The following is a 22838-nucleotide window of genomic DNA, read 5'->3' on the forward strand; positions in this document are numbered from 1 at the left end:
ATAAACTCCACGAATTACGGTACGTATTTCACAGTTCAAATGACCAGACATACGGGAAATGACAAATGAAACATTCTAGTTTACTATACTATCTTCCATAAAAACAGGGAAGAAATCTAACGGGATTATTACTTTTTTCCTTTTCTTGTCAGTAGTTTCTTAACGTCGCACTGATACAAATAACTTTTCGGCGAATTGTGATGGGATTGGGAAGGAACTGGCTGTGGATTTAATTACGGTACAGCTCCGGCATTTGCTCGGCCTGTGAACGGGAAACCATTCAACACCATCTTCAGGGTTGCCGACGGTAGGGTTCGAACCCACCATCTCTCGAATGCAATCTTACCGCAACACGAAACTTGCAGCTAACATTACGAGAATATTTCTTGCTGGGATGAAACATTGTGCTGCCTTCATGTCTCGTTTTCAGAAATAGCAGCATACAGCGAAAAGTGTCCTAAAGACCACCCCTATTTTTGCAGAGATCAATACCTGTAAAACAACACACTATTAAACAAGGAATAAAAATACACACTATTAAAGAACATCATCAGATTATATCAAGTCACACTCAGTATTTTGAAATAGTTATGTTTATTTCTGAAGCCTCCGTGACTCAGGGCTCAGGCCGCCTCTCAACGCTGGGTTCCGTGGTTCAAATCCTGGTCACTCCACGTGAGATTCTTACTGAAAAAAGTTGAGGCGGGACAGGTTTTTCTCCGGGCACTCCGGTTTTCCCTGTCATCTTTCAGTCCAGCAACACTCTCCAATATCATTTCATTTCATTTGTCAGTCATTAATCATTGCCCCAGAGGAGTGCGACATGCTTCGGCAGCCGGCACAATTCCTATCCTCGCCGCTAAAGGGGGGCTTCATTCCATTCTTGACCCGGTCAAATGACTGGAAACAGGCTGTGGATTTTCCGTTTTTTCGTGTTTATTTCTGTCGAAACACCTAGGAATTTGAAATTGTAACTTATCTTTATGAAGTCCTGCTTTGTTTATACTCCAGTAAACCTTGATTTGTCAATGTTCATGATTTTGATTATAAGCGTCTTGAGATTTTTTCCTTCGCAATTTGCCTGACTGACCTCAGAATAATTTGTTAAGAAAGAAGCCATACTTTCTATTGTCGACTCAATTAAATATAACTTAAAAACTTTTCAGTCTGTTGGACACACAAGTTCAATATAGACTAAATATTATGCCGGAGTGGAGACAAAGCAGGACTCCATAAAAGTAAGTTCCGCCAGGTTAAGTGGCTCAGACAGTTGAGGCGCTGGCCTTCTGACCCCAACTTGGCAGGTTCGATCCTGGCTGGCTCAGTTCGGTGGCATTTGATGGTGCTCGAATACGTCAGCCTCGTGTCGGTAGATTCAGTGGCACGTAAAAGAACTCCTGCGGGACTAAATGCCGGCACCTAGGCGTCCCCGAAAACCGTAAAAGTAGTTAGTGGGACGTAGCAAATAACATTATTATTAGATAAGTACCAAATTTCAAATGCATAGGTGTTTGAACAGAAATAAACACAACTTACATATTTCCAAATATTGAGTGTGACATGACCGAATCTGACGATGTTCTTTTAAGAACGAAACGTGCCATTCTTTGCTTAATAGTGTGTATTCTTATTCTTTGTTTAATAGTGGGTGATTTTTACAGGTATGTTGTAGTGTAATATTCATATTGAACTTGTTTTTTCGACAGATTGAAAAGCTTTTAAGTTATATTTTACATAGTCGACACCGGAGAGTACGCCTTCCTTCTCAACAAAACTTCTTACCTTTGTTTCCGACCAACGACCAGATATTTACATGACCTGACCTCTTTCAAAAGACTATGACCAGGATTAGTATGTACCCAAAACTGAAATGACGAATATCCGCCTTCAGAAACAACATAGCGACCATGGTGTTAAAGTAGGCCGTACTCGTTCCAAGGTACTCGATCGTTGTACGGCTGGTTGTTTAAATTATTTCAATTAGCCCCTCAACTTTCCATCAGAGAAGTGTGGAGATATGAATAACATTTTGCCAGAATGGATTACTATAAAATTCCAAGATCAAAGAGGCTCATTGATGAAAAAAAGGCTTTAGTAACTGCTGTACAAGTTGGGGTTACATATTTTACTGCAAGAAATGGCTGGCTTAAAATATTTCGTGAACGCAGTTATATCGTTTTTCCGATCTGCTAGTGGCGAGGCGGGTAATGCCGTTTGTATGGACTGGACTAGAAAGATTGCCTCTCTGAACACAAATAGTATTAAATGTGAACCAGTGTACTGTAAATAAATTCCAGTTAAAACCTGTATGCGGTTGAATCATATATATATATATACTACAGAACTAGCATTAAGTTACTACTTTAAATTAACGGAGCGATATGAAATGTCGTGCGGCTTTTAGTGCCGGGATATCCCAGGACGGGTTCGGCTCGCCAAGGTGCAGGTCCTTCTATTTGACACCCGTAGGCGACCTGCGCGTCGTGATGAGGATGAAATGATGATGATTATTATTAGCGTATGGTAACGTACACAAAACAATACATAGATTAAATATACATGAACAGTAAGCACAAACTATTATATACAAAATTACGAGATATGCACATTATACAGTAACAGTGAAAACAATCATGCAAGCAACAGGGATCAAAGAGTTAGATCTAAATTCTCAAATCAATGTATGGCCTCAGCAGAAGCCACCACAAAGTCCTGGCTGAATCCAGCGAATGCCCTTCCATTGCATTCTGTGACAATATGATCGATAGTCTGTTAAACTGCACCTCAGACACAGGCTGGAGAAGATCTCATTCCCCATTTAAACATCAATTATCCACATCTCCCGTGGTTAGTATGGACTCTGTAGAGGGCTACCCATGTCTTACGGGGCAAATCAAAACCAGCTGGAAGATTCTCATAATTGAACAGTGTCTGCCATTGAGTCGGAGCTACGCTGTTCCACTCTTGTTGCCAATCAGTTTTTTGTTTGAAATCCCTACTAACAAGTTCCTGTGTTGTTTGAATAGGAGGAGATCTTGATTTGAGGCGGCTGAATCTGACGTTAACGGCTTCATGGATGGGGAGATCAGGATTGGTTAATATCTTGTATTCTCTGACCAAGTTATTCAATCTAATTCTAGGAGGTTCTATGTGGCTGAGCACTGGCAACCAGAAAAGAGGAGTAGATTTTACTGTGCCACTTATGACACGCATTGTTTCATACAGGACCGTGTCCACCTTTTTAGCATGAGAGCTGTTGATCCAAACTGAAGAACAGTACTCAGCTGTGGAAAGCACCAGCGCTATAGCTGAAGTACGCAAAGTAGATGCAGAAGCTCCCCATGTTGTTGCGTGACCTTAATTTGGCTGCTAGGTTGGTTAGATGTTTCCTGTATGATAGCGTTCGGTCGAGAGCAACTCAAAGATATTTAGGGTTGGAATTGTGAGGGAGAAGACTTCCATTAAGTGACACTTTCAAGGTGATATTCGCTTGCCGGTTATTTAGATGGAAGAAGCAGGTTTCCGTTTTACTAGGGCTTGGTTTCAAGCACCACGTTTTGAAGTATGTGCACAGAACATCCAGGTCTGCATTTAAAGTTCTCTCTATCACATGCTGACAAATTATTGCCAGATCGTCGGCATAAGCAAATTGACGAGAGCTCGTGACAGGTATGTCTGCAATATACAGGTTAAATGATGATGAAGACAATACATATACTACACCCAGCCCCCGTGCCGTAGGAATTAACCACTTAAGTTTAAAATCCCCGACCCAGCCGGGAATCGAACCCGGAACCCTCTGAACCGAAGGCCAGTACGCGGACCGTTCAGCCAACGAGTTGGACGGAGCGAGATGACTGCGCGGTTTGGATCGTGTAGCTGTCAGCTTGTATTCGGGAGACAGTAGGTTTTTACTCCGCAGTCAGCAGAACTGAAGATGATTTTCCATGCTTTTCCCATTTTCATACCAGGCAAATGCTGGGGCTGTACCTTAAGCAAGGCCACAGTCTATTCCTACCCACTCCTAGCCCTTTCCTGTCCCATCGTCGCGATAAGAGCTATCTGTGTTGGTGCGACGTAAAGCAAATTGTAAAAATAAAATAAAAAACTAGAAATCATTTTAAATGCATACCCCCTTTCAAGAGACTCGTTGGATGAATGGTCAGCGTACTGGCCTTCGGTTCAGAGGATCACGGGTTTGATTCCCGGCCGGTTCAGGAATTTTAATCACTTCTGATTAATTCCTCTGGCTCGGGGACTGGGTGTTTGTGACCGTCCCAACACTCTTCTCTTCATATTCACACAAAATAATACACTACCAACCACCACAGAAACACGCAATAGTGATTACATCCCTCCATATAGGGTTGGCGTCAGAAAGGGCATCCGGCCGTAAAACAGGGCCAACTCCACATGTACGATGCAGTTCGCACCCGTGACCCCACAGGTGTGGGAAAAGCGGTAGGCAAAGAAGAAGACCCCCTTTCAAAAGACCACCCCTCTAAAAATCTTCTTTTATTTACAAAACCGTCGCTGTTCGCTTAATACATATTCAGTGTAGGCCTACGTATAGGACTACTGTGAATTTAAAAATATCGGGACACCTACTCCAAAGTGCAATCATGTAGCACATTTCACAGTAGTGGATGTAATACTGCCTCACACTATGCCTTTATGGCAGCTTTTACTTTGCTGGGGAGACCTTCAACCAGGTTTCTCAACGTTCCTGGGGGAATGGCAGCTTATTCTTCTTACACAACTGTAGCCAGAACAGTTCATGATGAGGGTTGCTGGGATCTGGAGCGAAGTCTGCGTTTTAATTCAAGCAACGGTGTTATATGGGATTCAGGTCCGGACTTCGGACTGTCCAGTCCTTTATCGGAACCTTACCGCCCATAATAATTCCTGCACAGACACTAGCTCCTACCGAACTCGTTATCTTGTCAAAAATATTTTCGGACCCTTTTGCAATCATATATGTTACGAGAGAGCCGAAGTCCATTATACGGAAATCACCCCTATCCTCCATTAAAGGTCATTGTTGGCACTATACATCGGTCAGATCCGTTCTCCATGTATTCGCCACACCTAAATCCTCCCATCGGTCTACCGCATGGTATACTGTGATGCATCACCCCAAATCACAAATTTCCAGTTAAGCACTGTTCAGTGGCGTCACTTAGGCGGCAATTAGTGTTCACGTCGCACTATCACAGATAGATCTTATGGCGACTACGGGATAGGAAGGGACTAGGAGAGGGAAGGAAGCGTCCATGGCCTTAATTAAGTTGCAGCCCCAAAATTTGCCTGGTGGAAAAATGGGAGACCACGGAAAATCATCTTCAGGGCTGCAGACAGTGGGGTTCGAAACTACTGTCTCCCGAATGCAAGTTGATAGCTACACGACCCCAACCGCGCAGTCAACTCGCTCGGTTCTCCTACTGTTACCCAGGGGTTTTGGTTTCTACTCAGTTTTATATTAACTTATTGTGATGGTAAAAATGGCGTATGGCTTTCAGTGCCGGGAGTGCCCGAGGACAAGTTTGGCTTGGCCATGTGCAAGTCTTTTGAATTGACACCCGTGGGCAACCTGCGCTTCGTGATGAGGATGAAATGGTGATGAAAACCACGACACATACACCCAGCCCCCATGCCAGCGGAATTAACCAATTATAGATAAAATTCCCGACCGTGCCAGGAATCGAACCCGTGGCTCCTGTGACCAAAGGCGAGCACGCAAACCATGTAACCACGAATCCGGTCATTGTAATGGTGAGTATATGGCTACTGTTTGAAGCCCCTTCTCTATAACTTCTAAACTAGAGTCAACCACGGAGAGTCTGAGTTACTGGGCGGGTCCCGCAGGTGGTAGATGGAATGGTCTGCACTTCTGCAGGTTAGGGGAAGTGAAAGGAATTAGAGCCCCACCCCCACCCCCTCCCTGCCCGAGGTCGTATGGCTTTATGAGCACAGGAGGGCAAGCTACACGGCTACACTCATTAAAACTAGAAGAGCTGAGTTATGGAGAGCAAGCGTTGCCCTTCCCCCTCCACCCCCACTGCCAAGCTATGCAGGGGAGGGATTCTGGACACGAGGAGAAGAAACACTGGGGAAACCACTGTCTAACAGAAGGTATTGCATCATTTAAAGCCATACGGGCAGACAGGGTGATTCGTAAGTAACCGTTTTACGTCGCTCCGACACAGATAGGTCTTATTGCGACGATGGGATTGGAAAGGGTTAGGACTAGGAAAGAAGCGACCGTGGCCTTAATTAAGGTACAGCCCCAGCATTTGCCTGGTGTGAAGGTAGTCCTGTACGAATTTATCGGAACAATGGAATTATTTCCATTATTTTCTCAATGGTTATTCTTAGTTCCCGCGCGCTCTGCACGTTGTTTGCACTGTTATTCAGTGTTGTTTAATGTGTGTGTGGCGATTGTCGTGGATAAAACTTGTTTTTATTTTGAAGTGAGTCACTTTGTAGGATTTTTGAGGTGGTAGTAATACCTATTTAGGGGCTGCCTGGCCGAGGCGGTAGAGGCGTGCTCTGTTCACCCGGAAGGACGTGGGTTCGATTCCCCGCCAGAAAGTCGAAAAATTAAAGAAACGTATTTCAAATTCCGGAGGTGTACATGGCCCTGAGGTTCACTCAGCCTACACGAAAAATGAGTACCAGGTTAATTCCTGGGGACCGAGCTCGATAGCTGCAGTCGCTTAAGTGCGGCCAGTATCCAGTAATCGGGAGATAGTGGGTTCGAGTCCCACTGTCGGCAGCCTTGAAGATGATTTTCTGTGGTTTCCCATTTTCACACCAGGCAAATGCCGGGGCTGTACCATAATTAAGGCCACGGCCGCTTCCTTCCAACTCCTAGGCCTTTCCTATCCCATCGTCGCCATAAGACCTGTCTGTGTCAGTGCGAAGTAAAGCAAATAGCAAAAAAAAAAAAAAAAATTATGGGGGTAAAGGCGGCCGGGCGTAGAGCTAACCAGTCTACCGCATCAAGTGCCCTCTTACGGTCTCCATGGCCTGTACAGAGCTAGATGACTTTGCTTTGCTACTAATAGGGGAGAGTCCTACAGTACCGGCCATTGCTGGTTCTCATTTTAGGTTGCATATGGCAGTAGCTTACGGGTGGCATTCCCGCGTGTCATACTTTGGGGGTTTCGTTTAGCGTTAAGTCTTGTGTGAGATGTGAGTATTGTACGTTGGCCGGCTTAAGATCGCGCGCAAAAACATATTTTCATGCCCCAGGTACTCCATTTCCAGATAAGCTGTTGATTTCCTTTTTACTTATATGTCATATACATTCTTTGAGGATGCTATAGCTGGTAAGAGTTTCACGACATCTTTTAATAAACAATATCCAGTTGGGAAAGTTCCTTCACGTGAGTTTCGTACAGTACCGGCCAACCATGTGTCTTCCAGTACCGGCCAATAGGACTTTTAAAGAAATAAAATTATAACCACTTCTTTTCACTTTCCATAGTGAAATGACCGAGAAAAGGGAGTAAAATAAAATGAAAGTGGACCGAAGACGGGATGAGGAAGGCACTAAACCAAATTATTTCTAACAAAATGACTGCAAGGCAGGCTGTTGAGGCCTTTTGTGCTCCAAGAAGTACGTTAGGAGATCGTCCGAGAGCACTTTGAGCTGTGGATCTAACTCCTCAGATTGGAAGAATTAAAGAATCCTTTGATTACGATATGTAAAATCAATTGGTTACTTATATGAAGGATCTAGACAATTTTCATGTTCGTGAGCAGGAATTTTTCTTCCAATTAGCATTCGCTTTGGCCGAGCATTCAAAAGTACCTCACCAGTTCAACAAGGAAAATAAAATTGCCGGAAAGCAGTTTTATTATGATTATTATGTAAATACTAAGGAAATGGAAGAAAATGCATTATGCATTATTTGTTGTGAGTCGTTGGATGAAGAATGGGTGCAGTGTACCAAATGCAAACACTGGGCGCATGTTGGATGTGTAGACTGAGGGGATATTTTGTATTGTATTTGCAATTATTGTAAAAAGTAAACAAAACTTGAAGTTAGTGGATGTCATTTCCAATAATTATGTGTTGTCGAGTTCATTCTGTACTTGTTTGATGTTAGTAATGTATTAGACATATATATCTTAGAAAATAGTAACTGGCCGGTACTGGATGAATATTTTTGTAGTCCATGGAAATTAAGCTTTCTTGTATTTTTAAATATTATAAACATCTGGTAAGATTTTATGGAAATCACACCCTGGCATTGCAAAAGCATTTAATAAAGCACTACGTTATTATATAATAATCTCATACCGTACAGCATTTTATGTTTTATAAGGGAAAAAGTTAATGTGGCCGGTACTGTAGGACTTTCCCCTACCTATTTCCTCAATGTATACGACTCCCAGTAAGCGTAGTGCGATTATCGCATTATCTCAAAATACTTCTATGACTCACAGAGAGTAAGCTACTAAATTTGGTATAAATATAAATAAATATAATTATTCAGCGGTACAAACAAACTGGATCAATTTCATCGAAGAAAACGGGGAACCATGGCAGGAAAAAGAAAACGTTTTCTCGAGGTATTCAAGGTATGTTTTATGTAAATAAATAAAAAAGGAAAATGTGTAGCCTACTTTATTGGCGCGTTCCGATTAATTCGCACGGCACTGTAGATCTTATGGCGACGATGGGATAGGAAAAGGCTAGGAGTGGGAAAGAAGCTGCCGTGGCCTTAATTAAAGTACAGCTCCAGCATTTTGATGGTGTGAAAATAGGAAACTAGGGAAAACCATCTTCAGGGCCGCTGACAGTGGGGTTCGAACCTACTATCTCCCGAATGTAAGCGCACTGCTGCGCGCCCCTAAACGCACGTCCAGCTCGCTCTGTGTAGGTTACCTTGAATAGGCCTACCTTGTGAATGTAGGCCTAATGTAGAAGTAAGTAGGCCCTATAAGACTAAAATCTTGAGACATTTTTGAAAGTGTTTTCTTTCACAGATATTTGCGTCATGTACTATCTTGCAAAGCATTCAAACCATGGGCCAGTACAGTCCTCTGACGTATCAAGTTCGCCTACATTGCAATTCAAATTTGAGAGAATTACATCTAAGAGAAAACTCAATCTTCACGTGGCCTGTGGAAGATAATTCCTGCATGGCCAGAGACTTAAAAACAAATGCTGGTAGAAGCTATGGTTTCCCTCATTTCGACTATCGTGGCGCGATTTACAGTGACGCTGGGCGCAAGTTATTGAGCAGATTGCGACGAAGGGTGCAAGTTATTGAGCAGATTGCAACTTGGTTAAAATGCATGTGTGAGATATGTCTGTAACCTTCGTTACTATGACCATGTAACTCCTTCATATAACCATCTATATTGGCTCCGACTAGAAATCCGTCGCACTGTGCATAGGCCTAACCTATGCAATATCCATAAATCTCTTCACAGCCATTTTACCTTACGTCATATTTCAAATACCTCTCATCCTATCACAGTCTCAAACATTAGATCTACTAATAACTCCATCCTTGGTTTACCTACGCATAGAATTGCCACTTACAATAATTAATTAACAGTAATTGCCTACCGTGAGTGAAACCTCCTTCCCGAAAGTAACAGAGGGTTAAGCGCTATTCGTACTTTCAAAGAAGCACTTTGGAGACTTTCACGCCCCAATAAGTTAAGGAAAATATGTAAACTTGATGCTGCTACCCACAACCATTCTACTGTCATGGATGCCCAGGTAGAAGATTAGTTCAAAAAATTTAATCGTTTAATTTTTTAAATGTTAACCTATTGAAGTTTATGCACTACCTCTTTTTTACATGTAGGATATTAGTGTTAAGAATGTTTTCTTTTATTATATTTAATTTGTTTCAATGTAACTTCAGCACGCATCGTTTTTGTATTATCACTAATTTAATTTGTGCTTAATCTAATTATTGTAATGTAATATAGGCTACGCATATTTCAGTGCCTGGTTGGATGGAAGAGAAGACCTGAATGCCTTAACCTTGCCAGGTAAAATAAAACATTACAAACTAACACATGTGACATCAATTACAATCTTGTAAATTTCCCTGTTGAGTTTTACTTCTTCATTATGTTTCATTAAGAAGAGTTTCTTCTATTCGCCAGCGACTGCAGTTCCGAAAATATTATTTTCGTCGCACCTATGCCAAAACCGCGAATGTGACAATGCTCTTCCTATACATTATTTCCCTTAAGACTATTCTCGTCCGGCCCCGTGGTGTAGGGGGCAACGCGTCTGCCTTTCATCCGGCGGCCCCGGGCTCGATTTCCGGCCGGGACTGGGTGTTTGTCTCGACCTTAATGTTCCTTTCCTCACATTCAACATTCTACACTTCCGCAATTCCAATTACACGCAGGTTCGTATTATATGGTGCAAGTAGTGGCAAAAGATCCACAGTGGTCGAGGCCACGAACAAATATTTAAATGAAAGACTGATCGCGACTCTACTCTACTGTCATACTCCAGGAGCGGGTAAATTTGTCATCCAAACGTACATTCCTGGAGTACGGTACAGTACACATCAGCATAGGAAAATGAACTCAACAAAGTTTGTTCTGAGGTACTGCATATCAATATGCGGCAGGAAGGTGTGACCAGTCTTAAGGGAAATTATGGATAGGAAGACCACTGACACATTCCCGGTTTTGGCATAGGAGCGACGATTTGTTATCCTTAGAAGTGTAACTTCCACGGTGTGTAGAGTTATTTAGTTCTTCTTCCTGGTTGAACCGTGTTGTTGTTTTCTGTACATTCCGCACAGTTTGCCGACGTTTCCAATACATTACAGTATTCTTTGTCAAGGCGACTAAAATACCCCTACTCGATCCGAGGTTACCTACTGATTACCCCTAAAGTGTCCGGCTCCATGGCTAAATGGTTAGCGTGCTGGCCTTTGTTCACAGGGGCCCCGGGTTCGATTCCCGGCAGGGTCGGGAATTTTAACAACAATTGGTTAATTCCGCTGGAACGGGGCTGGGTATAGGCCTATGTGTCGTCTTCATCATCATTTCAGCCTCATCACGACGCGCAGATCGCCTACGGGCGTCAAATCAAAAGACCTGCATCTGGCGAGCCGAACGTGCACTCGGACACTCCCGGCACTAAAAGCCATACGCCATTTCATTTCATTTACCTCTACAGTTATTTTCTCTGGTTCGGGGACTGGGTGTTCTGCACACAACACATTACACCACATCTGTATGGACCCCTTGGAGATATCAAACACGATTTTTTTGTGACAAATCGGGTGCTTTACGTAGGCCTACCATTGAACCACGGCCTACGAGCCCGGAAAAATTCTGTTGTTAATACTAGCCTGTATCTTATTCCTGGAATCTCCCAGATTTCTGGGGTCGGCAGTTTGTGTGGATTCAGGCCAGTTTTGCGGTCGGATGCCTTTCTTATGTGGACGGGTGGTTCGTAGTGTGGTTCGAACCGCCATAGAAACACGCAATAGTGAATACACCTCTCCACATAGACTAAGAAAGGCATCCGACCGCAAAACTGGTCTGAATCCACACAAACGGCCGAACCTAGAAATCTGGGAGAGTCCGGGAAGAAGATAATAGGCTAGTATTAACAACAGAAGTTTACCGGGCTCTTAGGCCGTGGTTCAATGGTAGGCCTACGTAAATTACCTGATTTGTCACCAAAAATTGTGTTTGGCATCTCCGTGGGGTCCACACTAGAAGTTGACCGGAGAAATATGTCCAAATGAGGTCCGGGATATGATCTATGTGCAGCCCGACCTAAAGTAGATGTTAACAATGAACTGTTCTCATGACTTAAATTGTAAATAACCGAGCGAGCAGCAGCGCGCTTTGGATTACGTAGCTGCCAGATTGCATTCAGGAGATAATGTGTTCGAACCCCACTGTCGGCAGCCCTGAACATGGTTTTCCGTGGTTTCCCATTTTCACACCAAGCTGTCCCTTAATCGAGGCCACGGTCTCTTTCTTCCCACTCCTAGCTCTTTTCCTACGCAGCATTTGCCTGGCGTGAAACTAGAAACCACAGAAAACGATCTTCAGGGCTGCCGAGAGTGTGTGGGGGGGGGGTCTAACCCCCTATCTCCCAAATACAAGCTTACAGCTGTGCGCGCCTAACCGCGTGGCCAACTCGCTCGGTGATGTTTGTTTCATATAGGACTGCATGCTTGAATTTTCATCTTTATACAGTTCTCGAAATATTCAAATTTTATTTTCTCTGAATTGGGTTGAGTTGTGCCTTGCAATTTGAACCGATGTACGTACATTAAAATGGATTAAATCGGTGGGAACCCGTTTGCAAGGTCTCCCAGTTAGCCTTGAAAAGCACTCAATGTGCTATCAATTTCGATTCCTTCCAGATTTCATCGTACACAGGACCGTTGCCAGGACATCTTTCCATAGGTGTCCAAAATGGAGTATCGTTGGCTGCCTTCTTTAAACCATTCCAAGATATGGGATGTTCGACTTTTCTATTCTTGGAACATTCGTGAATCAAATTGATATTTGAAATATATTGCTAACATAGGTATTTTATGTATAAAAACATACAAACATAGTAAATAATTATGTATATAGTTTCGAATTCTCATATTTACGTTTGGAGCATATTCAATAAACATTTGTTTCCGTAATATTGATAGTTACTAGTTCTGCATTGTTAAACTACGAAAAGTAAATAGGCTAATCACTGATTCAATCACTTGCAGTTGTTCTAAAACTATTTATTTTAAAAGCATATTTTTAAACTGATAATTTGAGAAAATTAAACTTTATACCTCTAAACTTGCGAGAGAAATTTCGGGAGGGTATGAATCCCTCTTTTGGCGGCGTGCCTGATCGTACACTACTTACAAGGGATGCCTCCGTGTCTGAACACTCGAAAACAGATTAAACCTGTCTCAGGTTACTAATTAGAGGGCGCTGAGTCTCGTGGTGATAGCCTTTCGCGAGTCAAGCCAACCGCACATTAGTCGTAAATGTAATGATTATACTGCCAAAGAAATCCTACTATACTTAGCTTCTGTACATGTACTTTCACGGTCAGTACAAATTTTATTTCACGTGACTGGTAGGCATTGTGAGAGTTTGACAAGATCAGAGTCAGAAATGTAATAGGAATTGTGTATCTACATATCTAGAATACTCTAATGCCAATGAACAGACGTTGATGAGAGTGAATGTGCTAACCTTGCATTTGTAACTTATTTCCATTACTCACTTTGTTACTGATTTGATTATTTTATTGCCACTCCACATCTACGCATTATTATGAGTGTCGATGCCTTTCTTTTAAAACCTCGTATGTCACAATGCTCTTCCTACCGATTATATTCCTTGAGACTGGTCACACCTCACAGCCACACATTTATATGCAGTCCATTAGAACATTTTTCGTTGTGTTCATTTTCCTATGGTAAGGTGTAAAGGAAAATGAAACTTAAATACGTTATACTGAAAGAGTGTGTAAATACGCCATGCAAACAACATCCCTACAATACGGTACGGTAAGGTCCATTTTCCTTTACACATGAGCATAAAAATGGAATGCATGTGGCTGGGAGGTGTGAGCAGTCTTAAGGAATATAATGGGTAGGAAGAGCATTGGGACATACGAGGTTTTTTAAAATAAAGCAATCGATATATGGTATGTAGCCTAATTTTCTCATTCATTCATTCATTCATTCATTCATTCATTCATTCATTCATTCATTCAGTTTCGTGTCTATTAAGAATAATTTTGCAATTGCGTTTCCCTAAGGAACAAACCAAACGTGTCACTAATTATTTTTAAATGATAGAGCAGGACTTGAATGAGAACTTTTCTCCTATTTGATGGCCAGTTGTAATAGGTTCATAGGTGGTATGCAGGTGCGAATAATTGAAATGACAGAATATAGCTTTATTTTGGACAAAACCATTTGCCGGTACTGATCTTGTCGAAATCTCTGACTTGACAGGTGTCTCAGTAAGGTGAACAAGGTTTTATCTGTTTTCAAATGTTCAGACCTGGAAGTATCCCTTATTAGTTTAATGTTCGAGAGCAGTTGCATTTTCTGTTTTAAATTGTAGCTCTATATTGTGGAAACATTGGCTATAAAACAAGGAAGTAACATTTCTCTAGCAACTTGTATTGTGCTTAAAAGTAGTCGCTTCTGAAGTGAGAGGAACTACTGTACAGCGAGCTGTGGCTGGTTGTAAGGCCACCATTGGAGGACTCGCAGCTCTCACGTAGCCTCGTTCCGCTCTGCTGATCCAAACCAATAAGGGACGAACGTTATGTAACCCCAAAAAGCATGTTACGACGTTCTACTTCATGAGTTCGATACAGGGACGTCAATAACTAGGCCTACTTATTCTCGACGAACGTACAAATCTGGTATCGTACAACTTCCTATCTATCTCAACGCCAGCATTTTAGGACGATCTTACTTTAAAGGGGACCAAGTGACATTTACATGATTTCGAGAAAAACTGAGAAAAGTTTTCCACATTCTTACATTTTATCTACTTACAGTATGAACTTATTGCATGGCTGTAATTATTGTCGAAGAAGTATTGCTATCGAAATCTCTGACTGGACATGAGACTCATTAAGGTGAACAAGGTTTCATCTGTTTTCAAGTGTTTAGACCTGGAAGTATCCCTTATCAGTTTATGTTCGAGAGCAACCGCCTTTCCTGCTTTAGACTGTAGCTCTATATTTTACACACAGCGGAACATGTCGAGCACTTTGCTGAAAACGAAAAAAGAAATGTTTGTTTTTAGTTTATTTCATGAGAATTGTATTAATGATATTGAACTTCAGTATTTCACACTCATGTACTATGCAAGACGGTAACATAAATTTTACAATAGCAAAAAAAGAAATAAATCATATCATTACTGAATTATGTTTTGTATGTCACTTAACACTGTAAGAAAAGTTTCCTTCCTTCACTGAATCTTAGGTTAATGTTTAGCGTGATCATCATCTTTCGTTTGTAATTCACCTCCTCCTGATGTTGCTTTCAGTCCCTCATTGAAAGACTAATGCACTGGTGGGATGAATTTTAGTAGACATTTGAGATCCTTTAGCATTTCTAGACTGATACTTCACTCATAGGAAGTAACGTACGTAAAAGAGAAAGAAAAAGCCATTTCCTTTCGTTAGCTTGTTCACTTTGGATGCGAAGTATGGCACTATCAACCGTATGCCACAACAAAACGTCTCGAAAGAGTAAAAGGCATATAGGGCCTACCTCAAGAAAGCCCTGCATCTGTCAAAGAATAGAGGTTAACCTTTGAGCTCACACGTCAGCCTCTTTTTTACATAGGGGAATTGCGTATAAGGATTAACTTGAGGTGTGAAAACTATTAGAATCAACACCAATATTGTAGTATTTCCATTGCCGCATTACCTATTACTTGCCTGCCTATAAAAAATCTTATTGTACTGTAGTGGAAATCTTTTACGTATAACTTGTTGTCAGGTTAAGGTAAATTAGCCTATAGAACACAAGTTGCATTTTCTTTCAATTACATCAGTGACGATATTAGATACAGTTAGAAGACTCCTCTAACAATATTAAATTCCAACGTTAAGGATTTTTAATTTCTCTTTTGAGTGTAATTAGATAAAATAAATGTACATGAAGTGTTCTGTTATATTTTGTTTTACTTGAGCGCTGGGATAATTCACTGTGCTTTGTACTACTACTACCCAAACTCTTTGAAACTGATGTACGATTAGCACCCGACCAAACAGAAATATTTAATATCAACCTGATATTTAGAAAATTACGAATAATACAGCGTTTCAGGAAGTTTACTAAGAATATTTGACTGAAAGATAGGGAGTTCCATGGAACAAATTAGAAGGACAACTGAGGGCAAAAACACAAACTAAGGCAATGTAATTTGTGTCTTCTCCTTTGAGTCTAATAATCTTCACACCTCTGTACATTCTTACTGAGCAATATCAAGCTTTACTTCAAGATTTGCATACAAATGGATGGATTTCTATCCAACAGGTGTCATGATGACTTCAGAATGGATGAAATGAAATGTCGTATGGCTTTTAGTGCCGGGATATCCCAGGACGGGTTCGGCTCGCCAGGTGCAGGTCTTTCAATGTGACACCCGTAGGTGACCTGCGCGTCGTGATGAGGATGAAATGATGATGAAGACAACACATACACCCAGCCCCCGTGCCAATAGAATTAACCAATTAAGGTTAAAATCCCCGACCCGGCCGGGAATCGAACCCGGGACCCTCTGAACCGAAGGCCAGTACGCTGACCGTTCAGCCAACGAGTCGGACTCAGAATGGATGAATCCAGGGTACGAATTACGACATAACATGACACATTTTACAGTCCATTAAGAAAGAATAATTCCACAAGCGGACTGCAAGTTGTGTTGGAGAATTGTGTGGAAAACTATGCGAACGCTACCACGCGGAGATGTGCGTAAAACGTCAGTGTTTTTAGTGGAATTAAGCATTTAACATTTTGTGTATGCACATTGTGCGATATCCTACAATTAATGAATGAATTAAAAGATCCCTTGAACGTAAGTTAGAATACAAATACCACATGTGTCTCTGTGGCATAGGAAGGAGCGTGCTTTCAGCTTTCCCTCGGTGTCGTTAATTCCTTATTATTAATTTCTATTTGTTTTAGGTCGCACTTAGACAGGCAGGTCTTATGGCGACGGTGGGATAGGGAAGGGCTACGATTGGGAAGGAAGCGGTCATGGCCTTCATTAAGACCTGTGTGAAAATGTGAAACCACGGAAAACCATTTTCAGGGCTACCGATATTGTGGTTCGAGTCCACCATCTCCCGAATGCAAGCTCACAACTCAAACCGCGCGGCCAACTTACTCGGTCCTTTTTAATTGCTAACAACTTAAATATCACTAGGTTCAGTTTAGCATAAGACCATCCGTTGATCTAGTCAAAAAGTTATAAGTGGGAATTCTTGTCCCTTCCAGTTGAACTCAAATTTGATAGTGTTGTTTCTATTTTATCTAAATTTTAGTAGCAAAGTAGTCATCAGCACAACATACTTTCTGCATGTATGAATCTTGTGTGACAACTTTGCCTGTTTCACGGTTTATTTTTTCTTTATTTAACTGGAGCTAGGATTAAGAAAGGTGATCGACAATGTAAAATACAGCCGTAGTGTAAAGCACTGCAAATACTGAAGTTATGTGTGAAATTGTATATCGCTGGCTTTCGTTTAAGTCCTCGTATGTCCCAACGCTGTTCCGACCAATTACATTCCTTAAGATTGGTCACGCCTCTCAGCCACATATTTTTATGCAGTCCATGAGAATAACTTTCGTTGTGTTCATTTTCCTATGCTACCGTGTAAAGGACAATGTTCCTTAGAGATGTTTGCATGGCAGATTTACGTACTCCTGCAGTATAATGTATATTTAAGGTTCATTTTCCTTCACACGTCAAATTAACTAACCCCATGGCACTACAGCCCTGAAGGGCCTTGGCCTACCAAGCGACCCCTGTTCAGTCCGAAGGCCTGCATATTACGAGGTGTCGTATGGTCAGCACGACGAATCCTCTCGGCCGTTATTCTTGGCTTTCTAGACCGGGTCGTTTACACGCCGGCATAGGAAAACAAACACAACGAAATTAACCTGATGGACTGCATGTAAATATGTGCCTGGGAAACGTGACCAGTCTCAAGGAATATAGTCTAATTCGTACGAAAGGCATTGGGACATACAAGGTTTTAAAATAAAACCATCGATATGACGATGCTGGATTAACAATGTTAAACTAGTAACTTAGTAGGCCTATTTCTTGTAATACTTTCTCCATGGCATTGCTTGTTGTACTCCTGTTGCTGTAGTTTTTGTTGTTGACAAGTTATGTTTTAACTTTACTTTATTATCACTTGTAGTGTTAAGCTAGTTGTAAACTCAACCTATAGTGTTGTAAGCCGTAGTGTTACGCACTGGAAATACTTAAGTTATGTGTGAATTTGAATATGATGATTCTGGATTTAGAATATTAAACTAGTAGTATTTCTTGTAAGATAATATACTCTTTCCATTGAATTTCTTGTTGTACTCTTGTTGGTGTTCTTGTTATTGTTATTGTTGGTGTTGTGTAATTATATTTTAACTTTACTTTAATATCACTTGTAATGTTAAGCTAGTAGTAAGCTCAACCTATACTATTGTAAACCGTACTGTTAAGTACTGGAAATAATTAAGTTACATGCGAAATTGTACATGATGCTGGATTTATAATGTTAAATTAGTAGTATTTCTTGTCGTGTTTCCTTTCCTTGGAATTGCCTGTTGTAGGCCCCTACTTTTGTTGTTGTAGTTTTATTGTTGTTTTTTGTTGGGTGATTAGCCTATGTTATAACTTTATTTTATTATCACACTACCGGAAGTGACCATTGCCACCGGGATATTTCCCAATTGCGATGTATTTGTTAATAATAATAATAATAATAATAATAATAATAATAATAATAATAATAATGATAATATTTTCCTCGAATGAGGGAAGAAGAACCAAGGAATCGTCACCCACCGTTTCTTTTGAACGCGCTTCAATTAACATGTACGGTTATTGGGAAAAGATCCTGTTTCTTAATTTAATATCCTAACCCGTACCAGCAAATTGCATTGTAGGTGGATACAAAGCATTCCTTGTTGCTTTAGGTTCATTTCAGCGCATTGCAATATCGGTGTCAACATCCACCATAGGCCTTTTAAATATACGTGAATGTTGTTGTATTAGTATGAGTTTTTCCGTGTTGATTGGAGCTAGAATTGAAGGAAAATACCTGACCTGTTTTAGATACCATTCCGGCATTATCCTGGGGTAAATGAAAAACCACTCAAAATCACTCAAAACCGCACTGTATGAATGCATGTCTCCATGACAAATTTATCCGTTCCCAGAGTACGATGTACTTAAGCTTCATTTTCTTTTAAGCAAGCGCATAGGAAATTGAACTCAACGAAAATTGTTCTGATGGACTTTATATCAATATTTGGCTGGGAGGCGTGACCAGTCTTAAGGAAAATAATGGATAGGAAGAATATTGTCACATTCGGGGTTATAGCATAGGAGCAACGATATAATAGAATAAGAATTTAATTCAGTGATAAGTTCATCCTAAAAAATAGACGTTTCGCAGATAAAACATACGTTCTAAGAAGTACGGTGGACTATTCGCGAACTACTTCGTTTGTTGTACCCCTCGAAATGATCTGTTAACTTCTGGACGAAAATACAATAATTTACATAAACTATCAAATCTATGTTGAGACTTATTTGCGTAACCTTTCGCGGTAAGATCCTTAATGAAGCTCCTTTCTGTCGGTAGCACATGCAACAATTTCAGGTTAATTTAAATATTTGAGATTCATTCTGAGCACATGGTGTAAATTAGGGCCTAATAGTAAATCACCATGGTGACTATGAGCCAAATTTCTTAACGAAATTAATGATGCATTAGCCACTCGCTCCTCTATGCAAGCTAGTATTTATTTCTTTAAAACTTTACTGCATCTTCCTCAGAAGTATTTAGGAATAACGATTTCAAGTTATATATCGATGGCTTTCTTGTAAATGCTCGTATGGCTCAATGCTCTTCCTACTCATTATATTCCTTAAGACAGGTCACGCCTCCCAGCCACATATTTATACGCAGTCCATCAGATTACTTTTCGTTGGGTTCATTTTCGTATGCTAACGTGTAAACTTGTAAAGGAAAATGAATCTTAAATATCGTCGTTACCGGGACACAACCTCCTATGTGATAATATTTTTTGAGATATACTGACCCGCAGCACATACATTATGAAGAGCGAGAATGCCTTGACCACATTCACACAATATTGCACCTTAGATGACAAAACCTTACCGGCCAAAGTTCTAAGCTAAAATATTTCACATAGGAGGTTTTGTCCCGGCAGCGACGATATATTATCCTGAAGGAGTGCGTAAATTCGCCATGCAAACAACATCACTACAATGCGGTATGGTAAGATCAATTTTCCTTTACATATTAGCATAGGAAAATGAACACAACGAAATTATTCTGATGGACTACATAGACTATAATTATGTGGCTGGGAGACGTGACCAGTCTTAAGGACTTAAATGGGCAGGAAGAGCTTTGGGACATACGAGGTTTTAAAAGAAAGTCATCGATATGCCTAAATCGAAGAACATTTTACTGCAGTACTGTAACTTACATGAACTAAATACTTTGGTGATTAATTGTTTAAAAACCAGAAAAAATATAGGCCTATATGCTGTGCTATATGCTATTTGCTCCTTACAATCGATGGGAGGCAATACATTAACACAATTATAGTAAATTCAATCATTTTTGCTTGATATTGAACTAATTATCATAATACTGTCTTCAACTGTTTCTCCACAGTACTTCTCAATTTATCTAAATTTAAACTCTTAAAATGTACGAACCACTACCAATTATTTCCTTTTATTTGAGAGCCGCCAATATCATCGTTTCACAGGTCACTGAAACGACACTAAAACTTAAGAATTATGCCTATTATAGACTTTCACTAGACAGTGCTGAACCGGTAGATAGAATTTCAGCCACCATTGTATTCAACATGTTTCTTCACATTTATCAAAAGTGAAACTGGAAAGAGAAGCGATGACGAAGGTACCATTGGAAGCTCCGGAAATATCTCTTCAATATGTAGATGTGTTCCTTTCCGTAGTTTTAATAGCTTTTGAGATTCAAAATTCTGAAATGCACTCAGAGAGAATATTGTCCAGAAATAGATAAACAACTTGAACTAGGCCTACTCATAAGTTAATAGAGCAAATATAGATTATGCATGTATAGAAAATCAATTTATGTTCGTAATTATTACTAGCCTACTATTATGGCAATGGTCACTTACAGTAGTGTGAAAAGAAAGTTAGAACATAATTACCCAACAACAAAAACAACAACAACAGCAGTAGTACAACAATCAATTCCATGGGAAGAAAATATTACAAGAAATACTATTAGTTTAATATTATAAATCCAGCATCATCATATCGACGGCTTACTTCTAAAACCTCGTATGTCCCAGTGCTCTTCCTATCTATTATATATTCTACCTTAAGACCGGTCACGCCTCCCAGCCACATATTAATATGCAGCCCATCAGAGCAATTTTCGTTGTGCTCATTTTCCTATTGGTGTGTGTAAACGAAAATTAACCTTAAATACATTATACTGTAGGAGTGCGTAATTTCGCTTTCAAACAACGTCCCTATAATACGGTACGGTAAGGTCTATTTTCCTTTACACGTCAGCATAGGAAAATGAACACATCGAAAATTATTCCGATAGACTGCATATAAATATGAGGCTGGGAGGCGTGACCGGTCTTAAGGTATATAATAGATAGGAAGAGCATTGGGACATACGAGGTTTTAGAAGTAAGCCATCGATATACAAATTAATACACAACTTAAATATTTCCAGTGCATAACACTACGGCTTACAATACTATAGGTTAAGCTTGCTACTAGCTTAACATTACAAGTGATAACAAAGTAAAGTTAAAACATAATTACACAACAACAACAACAACAAATATAATAACAACAACCAAGAGTACAGCAGGCAATTCCATGGAAAGAAAATATTACAAGAAATAGAAGAAATAGTCTATAGCTTTATTATGTATGGAAATACAAACATAATGAAATCATTCCTTAAATTTTAAAATCAGAATTGAAGTTCAAGCAGACAATTGAAAATATCTGCCCATGATTTCAAACAGTTTGTAATATTTCATGTTTTTGGTTTATCTCCAAACGTTTCTTAGACGTATTGTCCCAGTTAACCTAGGAGAGTCACAGATCTATTATTTTCCCACGAAGTTGATAATTGCGAGTTCACATCCGGACACCACTTTAGGAAACATACAGGACAAAAGGAAAGACGGAGATCTGCGCAGATTGATTTGCGATTTCATGGGTGAAATTACGACAATTGATGGCCGAAATACCACCTATTTGTTATAATATGGAATAGTTCCTAGGGAATAATATATGATTGTGTTGAGGCCTTTACTCGAAAGTTTGTCGGATTCTGTAGGCAGTAATAAATAGACAACTAGAACAAGGTTCAATTGCGGTAGGTTATCTACCTCCTTTCCCTTGTACCCTTACATTGCATAAAGCGCGGGTGAAAATGATAATAATAATAATAATAATAATATATCAGAGTGAGCACCATTATCAGTGTGAGTCAACAAGTTGGAATTGCCCTATCGACTGACAAAGAACACCTATAACCAAAATGCCTGTCACGCAACCTGAAACTGAAGCAATACAAGTCAGTCACACGACCAAAAGCTCTCTCTGCCATGGAGTGTCTTTCATTGAACCGAAGTGGTCTGATGGAAAAAGTAGAAGTCAGAGAGAGAAGAATTCTCAGGAAGATGAGGAATTCCGTAGACGGCACAATTCCGAGCTTTACGAACATACGAATATATAGAGGTTATCTGATTGTGCTAGGAAGAGGAGAGTAGCTTTCTATGGTCATATAGTAAGACTGTCTCTTAAAAGACTGACAAATCGCCTGCTCATCTTCTGGCAGAACAAGAAAACTCGTACCACATAGCTGACAGAAACTGAGAAGGACATTAAAGAACTGTGAATATCAGATCTTTAAGAGAGACGGTCTGTACGACATACCCAGAAAGAAGTCCATGGATTTCAGGAAAACCCCCGGAAGAAAGGTACCCCCTGGACAGACGGAAGGAAAGAGTTACACTGGCAGAAAATGGGACGGTACTCAGCAAAGA

The sequence above is a fragment of the Anabrus simplex genome, chromosome 2 (assembly GCF_040414725.1).
Source record: "Anabrus simplex isolate iqAnaSimp1 chromosome 2, ASM4041472v1, whole genome shotgun sequence".
Classification (NCBI taxonomy): Eukaryota; Metazoa; Arthropoda; class Insecta; order Orthoptera; family Tettigoniidae; genus Anabrus; species Anabrus simplex.